Source organism: Typopeltis vanoorti, chromosome 12 (assembly GCF_054136105.1).
Source record: "Typopeltis vanoorti isolate ZY-2024b chromosome 12, IOZ_Tvanoo_1.0, whole genome shotgun sequence".
NCBI classification, from domain to species: Eukaryota; Metazoa; Arthropoda; class Arachnida; order Uropygi; family Thelyphonidae; genus Typopeltis; species Typopeltis vanoorti.
Window position 1 is genome coordinate 98,144,404 of NC_143560.1, and position 16,663 is coordinate 98,161,066.

The following is a 16,663-nucleotide window of genomic DNA, read 5'->3' on the forward strand; positions in this document are numbered from 1 at the left end:
TGAAATTTATAATTGAATTACATATAAATAAGCTATTATTTTAATGACTAATATAGCCTACTTTCATTTAGGAGTGCCCCTTTTTTTACAATGTAATTGGCTCTTTACTCAAATCTTAGGGCATTACCGAAGTGTTATAAAACTAATATATGAAGAATAATATAAGAGGAAAATTTGGAGATGCCTTTTTGGATGTTGTTTTCTGTCTGCTTATTCCGACGATGTGCCTTCCTCTGCTGTTAAGCTGTTAAAGAGGGGGGGATTGGGAAAGTGGGGGTAAAGTAATATGGGGGAATTATTCGAACAAAGATACCTTACCCCCACTTTCCCAATTCCCTCCCTCCTTTAACAGCTTAACAGCAGAGGAAGGCACATCGCCAGAATAAGGAAACAGAAAACAACATCCAAAAAGGTATGTCCAAATTTTCCTCCTATATTATTCTTCATATATTAGTTTTATAACACTTCAGTAATTCCTTAAGATTTGGGTAAAGAGCCAATGACATTGTAAAAAAAAGGGGCACTCCTAAACAAAAGTAGGCTATATTAGCCATTAAAATAATAGTTTATTTTAGAGGAGTAACATGGGAATTTTCCCAGAAATAATACCTATATAAATAAGCATTATATTTAAAGGAAAGATTATGTCCAGAAAAAAATCATATCACAAATGTGCTTTTCTCTCCAAGTGAAACTGTTTGCAGTGTTTCTTATTGAAGTTTGAGGATAAAATTATGATAGCATACTGAACTCATTTTCGCATGTTTACTTTGATATTGTGCAGCTAAAGAAACTCTCCCAAAGGACTGTTTTTGCTTTTTATTCAGTTAGCTGATCTCATATTGAGGCAAGTTTTTCATCTACAAAACAGGCAAACTCAGTAGAAGAACATGTGCAGATTACATAGTATGCTAGCCTCATAGCCTTAGTTGCTTTGGCTGTAATTAGAAATAATAGCTTTTGATTGGTGTCTTTTAATAAGATTTCACTGACCTTGTTCGCAGATCTTACAGCACTGTTTGACATTTAGTTCTCTTCAGAGGGCAGTTAGAAATCCTGGAATATGCTTAGTAATTTATGTTGAAAGCTATACAGCTTTTCACAAAAAATTATTGTAACAAATATTTTATTTTTCTAAGTTTGATGTATTTCATGGCGAAAGTCTTACAAAGATTTAATAAAAAGAATTTTTTGACTGTAGGTCTGCATGTTTTCAGTGGGCCAGTTTGCTTGTTCTGATGGACAAAAAAAAACAGAGTTTCCAAGTGAAAAAACCCTCTACCTTTTCCATGGGACTGGCTAACTCACCTTTAGTCAAAAGAGACCAGATAAAGGTTCCTCGCATCATGGACAGGAACCTAGGTCTTTCTGATCAAAGGACTTTGTCTATACCAACTGAGCTATGGAGGCTCTCCATTTACTTTAACATAGAGCTTTAAGTTATAAGAACAACCTTCATTTCAACCTTGAAATGAAGGTTGTTCTGGAAGATGATTTTATGTAAAATCAAGTGTGAAGTAAGGATGCATAATGTCTTATCTTTTCTTTTGATCACTTTGTGAGGAAAAGTGGCATTAAACCCAATATCAAAATATGAAATAGTAAACCACTTTTTTACTTTATGCAGATAATATTATCCAGAATAAATGCACTACAAGACTTCAGGGCTAATTAATTCTGTAATTGCTATAAGAAATTTGGAATAAAAATCAATAATAAAAAGTTGAAAACTGAAAATAGATACTAGGAAAAGCTGTTTGGAAATAGATAATAGAATATGTAAAGCCAGGATGATGTAGATTCAGTGAAATAAATTTATAAATGTGATAAGAGAAAAATTAATTAAACCAAACTAGCATCATTATGATCCAGTGTTCCAACTGGATCTGAAAGTTATATTAAAAATAAAATAGTTGATAAAAGATTAGAGATCAGAGTTCTGAAGTAAATTAGGAGGGTGAGAAGATGCTAAGTGGCAATATTATATTAAAAATGAAGAGATTAGAAAGGAACTAGATATTGTTGGCATTCAAAAATGTGTGAGCAGAACAAATCTGAAAACAGATGTGTGATCATTTAAACTTTCTTCTCCATAGAATAAATAAAACAGATGTTTTGATGTTAGGCAGGTGGGGGGGAAAACCTTCAGGAAAGATTGAAGCAGTTGATATATTATTACAAGTAATAGATTAATTTGGAAGATTTTGTTAATGGGAAGCCAACAATAACATTAACTTTATTGCATTAGTAATGTCATGATATTGGGTATATATTTTTAGGATACATACCAGGAAGTGATGGTGATAATAGTCAAATCACATTTATAATTTATATCATTCAGATATATGTATATTAATGTAATGGGTGAATTTGTTTTTCAAGGCAAGTAGCTTCTCATATTTTCTAGTTCTTAACTTGCAAATTCACACATATGACATTGCAGTACAATTTTTATCTAGATATGCCCTCATTTTTTTTTTCTTTTCATTAAGTTGTGCTTCACAGTTTTGGAATACCGTTTATTTAATTAAATCACCAAACTGAAACCCTAAAAGTTCTTCCTTTATACAGTGATTTTGATTTCCAGCCAGTAAAAAAAAACTTCTTATGAGCTGCATAACTTTTATTTCAAGCTGCTTCTGGTGTTCATAGTTTTCTACTGGCCTCATGGTCATATAGTTCAAAAAAAAAAAAAAAAAAAAAAAAGGTCTAATTCAGGTTAGAGCAATTCCAAAAATAAATCATTAATTGAAAACCAAAATGTAATTCTTAGTTCATATTGTTTTTGTAAAGCTCTTATTGTTCAAGTTGCTTAGTTATTTTAATTGCATATTTATTTTGCTTAATTCCAATAACTTTTGGTATAAGTAAAATATATGTCAATAATGAATGGCTAATTTTTAGTGTGATCCTTATAGATATTATCTTTTAAGTAGTGCTATGCTGAAGCAGCTTTAGCAAAGATGGAGTCAGCTGTGTATGTTACCATACTTTACACCACCAAACACACAAAATTATCCCTTTCGAAAACTCAGTTTTTTTCTTGGAAACATTTTGCCTACTTGATGAGAAATGGGTATCGTCAGCTTCTAAATTATTTAAATCACTAAACTTCTTAAAATATTTCCTTCATTATAGGTAAGATGTTGAAATATAATGGTGAATTACTTACTTACTGGCCTCTTCTGTCAAGGATGGGTTAAGTCTTCCATGTTTCCACGACAACCTCCAGGAATCTTGGTTTCTTGTGTGGCTAGTGAGCTGTCTGTAGGTTTGTAATCCAGAGTTAACCTATATTGATGTTATCCATTTAGTTCTTGGTCTTCCTTTTTTTTCTTTTTTTTTCTAATCTTGCATACAGAGCGAGGTTGGGTAGCCTTTTTGGTGGCATTTTCTCGACATGTCCATGCCATTGAAATTGTCTTCTTTTGATCTTTTCTATTAATGAGTCTATATAGTTTAGGTCTTATCTTATAGTTTCATTTGATTTCTTTTATGTCCATTTTGTTTTATTTTTCTGAGAAATTTCATCTCGAAAGCCTCCAGTTTTTGTATCTCTGTCTTCTTGAGTGTCCAAGTTTCTGAAGCATATAGCACAGTGGGTATTATAAATTGCATTATATAATTTTTTTCCAGATTTTACCTAGCTTATAAAATGATGACCATGCAGTTGATATTCTATGTTTCATAGTGGTCATGGATCTAAGTATTCTGTTATCACTGTTCCCAAATAATTGTTTTATCTGTTCAATTGTTGATCCATTCAAGGAGAAGTTTACATTTTCTTAATTTTTTCCAATTACCAATATTTTTGTTTTGTCCATGTTTATAGTTATGCTGTATTGTTTAGTTTGGTTATTAGGTTCGCCATTTTTTCTTTTGTGTTTGCTATCGTTATGATGTCATCTGCATATTTTATGTTATTAAGGTTATAATCGTTTACGTTGACCCCTTTTTCTCCTTCCAAGGCTTGATTAACCATATCCTCTAGGTAGATGTTAGAAGGGTATGGAGATATGGGACATCCCTGAGCTACTCCTTTACTGACATTTATTTTATCTGTTGTTATACTATTAAATTTAATTATTGCTTCTGAGACTATAATATTTTTCTATGAAGTCCAGTGTATATCTTCATGAATTTGTTTCTGTTTTAATATTCTTCATAAAGTTACTCTATTTATTGAGTCAAATGCCTATTTAAAATCTATAACACAGTAATGGCTATTTTTGTTAGGTTCCCAATATAATTCTGCTAATCTTGTATTATGATCTGATCCAGTGTGGAGGAATTCTTTTTGAAGCCTGCCTGTTCCTCACTAAGAATGATCTCATATGTGCCCTTTATTCTGTTCTGTAATACTCTTGTAAATATTTTGTAAGCATGACTGAGTAATGTGACTAGTCTGTAATTTTTACAATTTTTCTTATAACTTTCTTGTAAATTGGTATGATAATTCTTGTTCTCCAATCTTCTGGCATTTCTCCTGATTTAATGATTTTGTTCAAAAGTGTGGTAAGGAATTTTAAAGTTATTTGCTTTCCTTCTTTCCAGAGTTCTGATGGAATTTGGTCTATCCCTGGTGCTTTCTCAGAATGTGAATTAGATGAAGTTTTTAATATTAATATTGTTTATTGACTATGCAGCGATGATATAATTTTTTTTTGTTTTATTTATATTGCAGTTGTCCTAAGTTTTTATAATAATCATAATTACTGTTTATTAAAGATGCCAAGAAATTATATTCTTGGTTTAATCTTTTATCGAAGTGTAAGCAAACAACATTTCTGCATGAAGTATCTTCATGACTGGGATACTTATATATAGAGGCCAATGATTTCTCATCAGTTGCCTTAGTATCCCATAATGCAAAGCACACACACATCCTTTCATATGTGCATAATGCTATGCATTATGGGTAGGGCCACTATCCAAACTGGTTTTTAACCTTTATTGAGGTATGTATAAGTGTGGAGATACTTCTCCAAAAACTGTGAGTCATATACAAGATCACTACTAAGCTCACTACTCCTGACTGGAATCACTCTAGGACAGGAAACTTAGCGGACCACTAAGTTTCCTGTACTGGAGTGATTCCAGTTTCCTTTCCTGAACTGGACAAGCAGAAACCCACCACCAAGTGGAACTTCTCTACTCCTGTGGAAGTAAGCAAACCCAGTGACAAAAATTAATAAATGCCATCAGTGGGAGCCAGACCCAGAAGATAAACCAAGATTGAAGTAATGTAGACATCATATTTCTCATATATAAATAGTCAAAAGGTTTAAAAAAATATTTTAAAAACACTCTGGATTACAGACAGATGCTGAAAGTTTTTTCACTTAGTTATACTATAAGTTAAAGGACTCAACTAAGAATATAATTTCTTGGCATTTTTAATTTATAGTGTTGCCAAGTGAAAAAACTTACAGCATCTCTCTAATCCACAGTATTTTAATAATAAGGTGTGACATCTTTTGAATACTTGTATATGAGAAACATAAGCATAGACTTCTGCAATATCAAGTAGAGTGATGTATGTGCACTAATATCAGAATGGGAAACTGAACAATGAGAATTATTTATCTTATATCCCACAGAAGGTTCTAATAAGGAAGAAGTGGAGGAATTTTTTGAGGCATTAGAGAAGGCAGCTGACACAACGAAAAAAAGAAAATTATAAGAAATTATAAGATTATAACAATGTTTTGGGAAAATTTGGAGAAAAGAGCAAAGCTAATAATAATGGTAAGTACTTTGTAGATTTCTGCTCAGGACATGGACTAGTTATTAGTAACATCATGTTCCAACATCAAAATGTGCACAAATTCACTTGGAGAGAAGATGCAAGGAATAAGGAAAGTCTCTTTGACTATGTTATTGTCGACTGATGTTTATGTTTTCCCACTGGTTCAGGACAAAAGAGTATACAGAGGATTGGAAATTTGAAGTGACCACCATTTAGTGTTGAGCAGGATAAAATTGAACTTCATATTGAAGAGTGTAAGAAAGTTTTGAAATGAATCAAAGTTGAACAATTTTAAAAATGTGAACTGTAGACTCAAATACACAAACATTATTTAAGAAAAACTGAAAGAGTTTGAAAACAAGAACCAAACCTTGTAGATTCAGTGGCAAACTCTAAAAAAAAAACTTAGATTGATTCACCGAGAGAGGTAGGTAGGTAGTGAGGTGATCAGCAAGGATAGAAAAATCAGAACTCCATGGTATGGTGAACTCAAGAAGTTAAAGAGGCAGTCAAGGAAAAGAAGGTATACTGAAAGTTCCTGGCAATTAAGTCATCTTGTGCACTTAGGAAATACAGAGAAAAATGTTAGAAAGCAAAACATTGTGTAAAATTAGCTAAACAAAATTCATGAGAAGACTTGGGTTAAGAACATTGAAAATAAACATCAGGAAGGTGGTTAAATATTCTGGAGGCTGCTGAAAAAGCTCAGAAATGGAGCAAAGAGTACTGTAAATAACATACATAAACTGATGTATGGAGTAACTTTGCAACCTAGCTAAATGAAACATTGACAGCATGGTGGTAGAAAACACTGAACAGGAATGTCCTCTGGAATAAATAACTGTACTTGAAGTAGAAAAAAGAAAAAGCTCTTACAAACCTGAAATGTGAGAAGGCAGCTTGAGTGGATAATAAGTATGGAAATATAAAAGTTTTGCAGTGGCTACACTGCATAATCCAGAGGGCCCCTGGTCAGAAGGTTAATTTTCCAACGATTGGAGTAGAGTTCTCATAGTATATATCTATAAAAGACAGGATAAAACTGAATAGAATTACAGAGGAATTTCTCTACTAAGTGTTGCAGATAAGATTTATGCAAGCATACTTGAAAAGAGGTTCAGAAAGATTGTGGAAGAGAAACTTGGTGAAGAAAGCTAATTGTGGAGGAGAAGTACAAGCTGGGTTCAGGCCAAACAGAGGTTGTCAGAATCAGATTTTCACTTTAAGAAATATTTCAGAAATCATGCGAATATAACAAAACTTAAATATAATAATATTTAAGTTTTGTAGATATGGAAAAGTCATATGACAAAGTGTCAAGAGGAAAGCTGTTCAAAATGCTGCAGTTATATAGTGTAAATATATTAAGCAATACATAGTCTCTATTTGAGTTGTAGATCAGCAGTTAGAATTGAAGGAGGTATAGAAAGCTGGTTTGATGTTAAATCATGTGCGACATTAACTCCACTGTTATTCATTATCTATATGGATGACATTACGAAAGAAAGTGGTATTAAATCTAATATCAAAATTGGTGATGTTAATCTTAGATCTTTACTTTATGGAGATAATGTTATAGTACTAAATAAATCCAGGACAAGTATGCAGGATTCCCTGACCAAATTGAATAATTGCTATAATAAATTTGGTATGAAAATGCATTACAAAGACAAAGAATGTAGGCAGAAACATTGAAAACATCAACTGCATCCTGAATGGAAAACCTATAGAACAAGTAAAACATTGCACAGCTATTTAGCCAATTTTTAGTGAAGATAGCAAATTAAATTTGGAAATAGGCAGGAGAATTAGCAAAGCTGATATGGTAAGAAGTCAATTAAATAATTTATATGTAATAAATTATATATGTAATAAATTGCCATTCTGAGTGGTTAGTGTATCCACTCTCCAGCCAAAAGGCTGTGGATTCGAATCCTGCCTGGGCATGGATATTTGTGATTGTTTGTGAAAATACTAGTGCTAGTGTACTGGTGGTGGGCAGTAGATGCTGCTGGTTTTGATGATGCAGTTTGGTGGATTGAGTTATGGAGATGGAGTGTTGTAGAATATGTGCCCTCCCTCGATGAGTCTTTGGACTCCTTGGAGGTGTCACGTAATAATAATAAGAGAGAGATTAATCAAAACGCTAAACCAACTGTATACAGGACAGTGTTCAAACCAATTTTAACTTATGGACCTGAGAGCTGAGTTAGAAATAAAACTTGATCAAAGACCGGAGACCACAGATACGAGAGTCCTAAGCAAGACTAGGGCATTGAACAGATTGCATCACGGCAGTATCATATTAAAAATGAGGATATTAGGAAAGAACTTGACATTGTTAGCATTGAGGAATGTGTTAGCAGAGCTAATCTCAGGTGGTATGGCTACTGAAACAGAATGGGAGAGGAAAGGTTAGTTAAAAAAGTGTTCTTTTCCAGGATGGCAGGAAAAAGATCCAGGAGAAGACCAAGATGTAGATGGATTGATGCAGTAAAAAAGTACTACTCCTCTAAATTAATATTAATTTTTATGGCTATTTTGCCTATTTTTCTTTAGGAGTATCCCTTGTATAATGCCACTGGCTTTTTACTCAATTTATTTAAGGCATTGTTGATATTTTTTGAGACATAGATAAACGAAAAATATAATGGAAGGAATAATTTTGGACAGGGGGTGCTGAAGGGTCCAAGCTGTATAACTGAGAGGAGACCTCCACATAGGCTTTAAAGGAATGTGGAGAACAGACCAGGGCTTCTGACCTAATGTCCTAACCTCACCTTCTCATGGTTCCTTGTTAGATATCTTCCTGCATACTGAACGAATGAGGATGAGCTGACAATTTGGGATTTAGCTGACCAAAATTGTATACAGCTCAGCTCAGCTAACGCATTTTTATTCCCGTATACGGGGAGTAGGCGAGGCCATTTAGCCCTATCTAACTTTTGGAGACTGAGTGGGCAGTTCAATCTCCACTGGTACCCAATCAGAGACAGATGGCCCAAAGCTATCACTAATTAAGCGGTACGCAGTGAAGAGAGACGGCTCAAATGTGCCGCCATCTCATGGTCCCTAACCCTAACACAATATATTTAATGTCTGAAATAATGTGGGTTCTACGGTCGATTTTCTTGAGTTTACAGGACGAAAAACCCGAGTTTCCGGGAGGAAAAACCTGCTTGCCAGTGCCAGAGATCGACTAACTCGGGAACCGGTCGAAAAAAGGCTTAGAAAAATTTCCTCTAGTCGCCGACTAGACTCGGAACCAAGTCTTCCTTCATGCGGCCAAGCTCTGTGGTTGGCAAATGCCACATCCACTGAGCTACACAGGCTCCTAAAATTGTATACTTATTGGCTTAAACCACAAATAAAATGATGGTACAACACAACAAAATTTCATTCTGGTTGGGATGTTACCAGTAGTGAGCTATGGAAATTTTAACAAAGGGCTCGCATCGTTGAGCAAAAAAAAAAAAAAAAAAAGCCTAACTTAGCCCTTATAATACTTATATTGCGACTTTGTAGAGCTTCTGATAGACATGATAATTCCTGTAGGATATCAATCATTAATGCTAGATCTTTTAAAAATTCCAAATTGAGAAGTCGGTTTAAAAAGCCCTTATATTTATCATTTGATGCAAAATGCTTGCATAAAGCTGGGTAATTTCTTCACAAAGCAAGATTCGTTCGTAAACTGCAAGCTGCCCATCGTGGTCCAAACACACGGGCGATCTATAAAATTTCGATACCAAGGTCTTTTGCAATTGTATTTAATTCTCGTTGATATTTTGGTGATTGATGATAAAAAGCATATAATTTATCCATAAATATTTCAAAATGATTTATTTCTTTAATGTTTTTTATCGAATCGTCTAATGCTAAGTGTAAATGATGAGCGCAATGCCAAATCGCAACATTGGGAAATTTTTGTAGAAGTTTGATTGCAAGACCTGATTTGTTTCCTAACATTACACTAGCTCCATCAGAACAAAATGCAATGAAATGATTTTTTATATAGTTATCAGGAAATCCATATGAATTTAAAGTAGCAATTATAGTAGCATGTATACATTCCACAGTATTTTCTAGTTCTACAAGATTATTAAATAAGAAGAACAAGGGGCTCGCAAATTTGAGAAAAATTTAACAAAGGGCTCGTGCGAGCTATAAGGGTGACACCCTTATAGCTCACTATTGGGTGTCACCCTGTTAATTGAGCCCCCCCCCCCCGTTTTTGCTAGGGAACCAGGGTGAACAGCAAAAAGTCAGCTACTAGAACAAATCCTGAAACGCATCCTAACTAAGCATCACCAAGTTCAAGATCAGTACTATCAACATAAGAAGCCTGAATGGCATAGAAATGGAGCTGGCCGAGGAATTAGATAAGTGCCAGAAGTTTTGTCTTTTTTGAAACAAAACAAAAAGACAAAAACTGATGAGATCCTGAGAAGAGAAATAAATACAAAATGTTATATTCAGGCAATGACAATCAAGGAAAAGGAGTAGCCATAGTATTCAATACTAAATACGAGGCTAAATCTTCTTGAATGGCAGGCAATTTCAAGTAGACTGATGGAGCAAATATCAGAATGGGGAACTGGACAATGAGACTTATTTGTACCCATGGTCCCACAGAAGGTTCTACTAAGGTAGAAGTGGAGGAATTTTTTGAGGGCTTTAGAGAAAGCAACTGACACAATGAAAAATGAAAAGTTTGTCCTTGTTGGGGATCTAAATAACAGAGTAGGAAATGATTGTAGGAAGTTAAAGAGGCAGTGAAGGAAAACAAGAAAACGTATTAAATGTTCCTGGCGAATAAGTCAGCGTGATCTCTTAGTGAATACAGAGACAAATGTAAAAAAGCTAAATGTTGGGTAAAACTAGCTAAACCAAAGTTATGAGAAGACTTTGGCAAGAACATAGAAAATAAATATCAGGAAGTTGGCAAAATATTCTGGAGGCTGTTGAAGAAAAGCTTAGAAATGGAGGAAAAAGACTGTAAAAGGAATTAGAGATGATAAAGGGGATATAAACTGATGTATGGAGTAATTACTTAGTAAAGAATGCAGTAAAATAAATTAGAGATGATAAAGGTGACATGAAAACTTGAGAAAAAGATATCCTTGAAGTATGGAGTAATTACTTTGAAAAATTGTTAAATGAAACAAGCAGTGATAGCACAGTGGTAAAAAATACTGAACAGGAATGCAATCAGGAATACATATCCATACTTGAAGTAGAAAAAGCCATCAAAGGCTTGAAATGTGTAAAGGCAGCAGGAGTAGATGATACAGAAATGCTGAAGTATGGTGGTATAAAAGTCTTACAGTGGCTGCACTGCATAGTTCAGAAAGATTGGACAGAGGGACGAATTCCTGATGATTGGAGTATAGCTTTAAATAGTACCCAAACATAAAAAGAGAAATAAAACTGAATGTGAGAATTACAGAGGTATTTCGCTACTTAGTGTTCCTGGTAATGTTTTTGCAAATATATTTGAGAAACAGTTGAATAGGATAGTGGAAGGAAAGCTTGGTGAAGAACAAGCTGGATTCAGGCCAAATAGAGGCTGTCAGGATCAGATTTTCATTTATGACAAATAGTAGAGAAATCATGGGAATATAACAAAGATCTGTATTTAAGTTTTGTAGGCCTGCAAAAGGCATATGACAAGGTGCCAAGAGAAAAGCTTTTCAAAACGCTACAGTTATATGGTGAGAATGGGGAATTATATCAAGCAATACTTAGTCTTTATTTGAGTTGTAAGTCAGCAGTTAGAATTGAAGAAAATATAGAAAGATGATTTAATGTTAAATCTGGTGTCAGACAAGGATGTACATTATACACTCTGTTATTCATTATCTATATGAATAACAGAGGGGATAATGTACATCCTTGTACATTATCAATGAAAATGGATCACATTATGAAGGAAAGTGGTATTAAACTTGATATTAAAATTTGAAATGTTCATCTCAGCTCTTTACTTTATGCAAATGATGTTATCCTTTTAAATAAATCCACTGTAAGTCTGCAAGATTCCCTGACTAAATTGAGTAACTGTTGTAATAAATTTGATACGAAAATCAGCAATAGCAAGACAAAGATAATGAAAAGCAGAAACATTGAAAATATCAATTGCATCATGAATGGAGAACCTATAGAACAAGCAAAACATTTCAGCTACTTAGGCACAATTTTCAGTGAATACAATAAATTAAATATCGAAATAGCAACAGAATCAACAAAATCATGTTGGAGGCTTAATGGATTGTATACAGCACTCAGAAAGGATTAAAAACAGAATTTAATTCTTCCTATATTTCATCTCAATCAATGAGACATCTTCAGGGATTACAAAAAAACTAATGTAACATAAAAACAAATAACAAACAATACTAAGCCCCAACCACGTGGGTGACACTAAAGTCCTATCTAGGTGTTGTGCCCTCTAAGGGCGGTTATAGATGGCCTGGAATATTAAGTGGGACTTCTGGTGATAAGCGTTTCCCAAATCTTAGGAAGCTTAATGCAACCATATTTGTTAAGATTTGGTTGATTCCTGAGAGCTGCTACTGCTGATTCTAAGAATAGTTTTTCTCTTTTGAATTTGCTGTGGTGGAGCATGGTGGTTTTTTCCCATGAGATTCTGTGGGTTGTATCCAAGACATGGTTGCAAATGTATGATTTATGTTCCTCCAGGTGGATAGTAGCTGATCTGCCTGTCTCTCCAAAGTACACCAGTTTACAGGAACAGGGTACTTTATAGACTCCAGGCACTGAGATAGGAGGGAGTTGATCTTTTGTGGAGCGGATAAGGGTAGCAATACTTGGGACTTAAATGCTGTGTGTAGGTTGTACTTTTTTAAATCTTGGCTATTTTTTCAGATGTGCCACGGATGTAGGGTATGGTGATGGCATATCTAAGAGGGAGCTGATCTAAAAAAGATCGGCTCCCTTCTCTCTCAGTGCCTGGAGTCTATAAAGTACCCTGTTCCTGTAAACCGCCGTACTTTGGACAGACAGGCAAATCAACTACTATCCACCTGGAGGAACATAAGTCATACATTTGCAACCACGACTATGGTCAGTCAGGCCTAGCTGACCATGTCTTGGATACAACCCACAGGATCTCATGGAAAAAACCACCTTGCTCCACCACAGCAAATTCAAAAGAGAAAGACTATTCTTAGAATCAGCAGCAGCAGCTCTCAGGAATCAACCAAATCTTAACAAATATAGTGCCTTAAGCATTAAGCTTCCTAAGATTTAGGAAACGCTTAGCACCAGAGGCCCCACTTTACATTCCAGGCCACCTACAACCGTCCTCTAAGGGCGGTTGTAGGTGGCACTCAAGACCTAGACAGGACTTGAGTGTCACTCACGTGGTTGTTCTTAGTATTGTTTGTTATTTGTTTTTATGTTACATTAGTTTTTTTATAATCCCTGAAGATGTCTCATTGACTGAGAAGAATTTGATGATGATGATAATTTTGGACATATCTTTGTAGGAACATCCTACAAAGGCATGTCCAAATATCAATAATGCCTTAAATAAATTGAGTAAAAAGACAATGACATTATACAAGCAGTACTCCTAAAGAAAAATTGGCAAAATAGCCATGAAAATTAATATGATCTGATAATATTAGAATGTTGTTAATAGTAGGCTGATTAATCTGGAGGAAAATTGTTGATAGGGAGTTAGTAATGATGTAACTGTTCATGTTGTACTGCCATAAGATCCTACCCCCCCCCCCCTCTTGAGAGTATATATCAGGAATTTGATGATGATTTCTTCATTACTTCAACTTCTTTAGTATATCTTCTGGGTCTGGCTCCCACTGATGAGACCTCAATAAAGGTTGAAACTAGTCTGGGTATTGGTCCTTCCCATAATGCATAGCATTATTCCGAAAGGATATGCATTATAGGATACTAAGGCAATTGATGTGAATTCATTGGTCTCTATACACAAGTAGCCCAGTCATGAAGATACTTCATATGCAAACATTGTTTGCTTACACTTGGATAAAGGATTAAATCAAGAAGATAATTTCTTGGCATCTTTAATTTATTTATATAACCAAGTTAAAAACTTTCAACATGATTTTTTTTTTTATCCAAAATAAATGAACAGTAAATATAACACTAAATAGTTTCCAGTGATTTACATTTTCTTTAAGGTTTGTTTTTTTATATTTATATTGCTTGTTTTATTTCATATTTTGTCTAGGAGTAATATAGAAAGAATTAGCACTGTTTTTATGTACATATAAACTGAAAATTCAGTTTATGTTCTTTATAAATGTCCCTTGTGTAAATACATCTACATGTAAACAATTGCTTCTTATTTACATCTTATTTACATATTCTAACCTAATTAAATCTAAATGCACATCACCTGGTCTGAATATTACTGACTTAGGAAGTATGCATTACATAAATAGAGCCTCCCATTTTGAATCACACTGGCTTTCACTTGCTCACCTTTTGGTGATTGTAAAGATACCAACTGTTAATCTATCCAACCAGTTTGTTCAGATCAGTCTGTAATTATTTTTTGTCTATGGTGTGAAAATTTGACTGACGGACATCTGTTCGAATAAAAGCATTAGTACATACTCCAAGCATCAGGGCAGCCAATGCTGCAATGATTTGATTCCACTAAGCATTCCATTGTGCAAATTAGAGAAATATTCCATCCCTCCTATGTACCAGCTGCTCTTTCTCTCCCTCCCTCCCTCTCTCTCTCTCTCTCTCTCTCACACACACACACGCACACGCACATATATACACAGCAAAATACTCTGATTTTTGACAGTTCAATATTAGTTTCTGGTGGAGTTTGTAGAAATTAAAGATGGAAACTCAAACTTACATGAAAGTAATTTTAATTGATGTGAAATTTTTGCTTTAGTATCGAAGGCATCCTCAGTACATTACCAATGGGCCACAAAATAAAATGCAATAAAAAAATTAATTTTAAAAAGCGACACTGCAAAATAAGTAAGGCAGATGACAGCAAATTCCTAATTTAAAAAAATAAATTAAATATTCATATAATAACATAATGTTATTATATGAATTTATAGGAATTTACAGAAGATTGATATAATATATCCCATAAAGGGGATAACTGATAGCCAGTAGAAGAAAACTAATAAGCTTTTTACATAAAAGTAGATTTCTTTTATAACAGTTATACAAATAGAGCTGTAAGGCCTTCCTACACTGCCTGAATTTAAACAGAGCTGATGGCCTTCAGTTATCCCCTAGATGGGAAATATTGTATCAGTCTTCTTTAAATTCCTGATTATTATATTAGTATTTATTTATTTTTAAAAATTTGGAATTTACTGACAGTGTATCTGCTTAAACTGTAGTGGTACTTTTTAAAATTAATTCTTTTATTTGCATTTTATTTTGTGTTCCATTGTTAATGCACTGAGGTGCTGCTGCTACTTTGGCAAAAATTTCACATCAATTAAATTACTTCCACATAAGATTGTTGGTCTTTAATTTCTACATACATAGCTTGTGTATCTATTTTAAAACAGTTCTCTAGTGGGGTCTGTAGCTTTCTTCTTAAACATCATAATATCTAATTAGGTCCCACCCTAATGTGCTAATTATATTGCTGAGCTGCATGCAATAGAGTTTGCATTAAACGCATAAAATTGAAACTCTGCCAAAGGTGAATTATTTATACTGATTCAAGAAATTTAGTGTTTTCCTAGATCCAACTCTTGGTCTATCAGCTAAGGGTTGGGGGGGGGGGGGATTCATTTGTATGTTTACTTGTGTGGGATCCTAAGCCTCTTTCAGATCAAGGGAAACAAGGTTGCAGATGCTGCAAGTTGTCAGCTCATTCTCTAAGACACATATGGGCAACCCCCGGCCCATGGGCCGGATCTGGCCCTCTACTTCTTTTGACCCAGCCCTAATCTATATCAGCGAAGTTTGTCTGATTCATGGTGGGAGAAAACATGGTGTGTTCTGCTAACTCAAATTAAGCTGACGTCATGTGACTTGCACAAAACACGCTATGTTTTCTCCAACCAAGGTCTCTTTCTCACTTTGACTAGCGGCATGTGTAAATGTGTTATAACGTGTCCTGGCGATGGTGTTGTGCTTTGTTCAGTTCCTGCATTGATGTTCTGTTCAGTGCCTGCGGTGTAGAAGACAGTTTTCTTTGATAGTTCTGAATATCGCTTATAAATTTGGGACAATGTCAGGGATTATTGCAAAAAAAAAGAAAAGTAGATGCAGAGAATCGTCAATTTCAAGACAACTGGATGGAGGATTATTATTTTATTCTGAATAAAGGTTTGCCCATATATTTGCTGTGCAATGAATCCTTATCCGTCAACAAAGAATTCAACTTGAAGAGACACTTTACTTCGAGACATGCGGATCACCCAAAAATTGATGGGCAACTACGAAAAGATGAAATATAGAAGTTGAAGAAGAACTTGGATACCCAGCAGCAAATGTTCAAGTAGCAAAGAACGCAGCACCGCAGCATTGTCAAAGCCAGCTTTGTGGTAAGCAAAAAAATCGCTAAGCATTCTGAGTCATTTGGTGAAGGAGAATTTATCAAAGAATGTCTGCTGGATGTTGCAAGTATAATATGTCCTGAAAAGAAAAGACTTCGAGAATATTCGTTTGTCGAGACGTACTGTTGTCCGACAGATAGAAATTATGGCTGATGATATCAAAAAAAGTTTAAAAGAGAAGATTGCTAGGTTGGAAGCATTTTCAATTGCTTTGAATGACAGCACCGATGCCTCCGATACAGCACAACTAGCAATATTTATTCGAGGAGTTGATGCGGATTTCAACATCACAGAAGAATTATTGGCGCTTTGGCCATTAAAAGGAAGAACTACTGGTGAAGATATATTTGAAATA

The 16,663-nt window shown here is 34.5% G+C and overlaps 1 protein-coding gene across 3 annotated transcripts in view; it reads left to right on the forward strand.

Moving 5' to 3' along the window:
* Elp3 (elongator complex protein 3) overlaps positions 1-16,663 on the forward strand; it is a 292,722-nt gene that overhangs the window by 89,327 nt on the left and 186,732 nt on the right. The window lies entirely within an intron of this gene.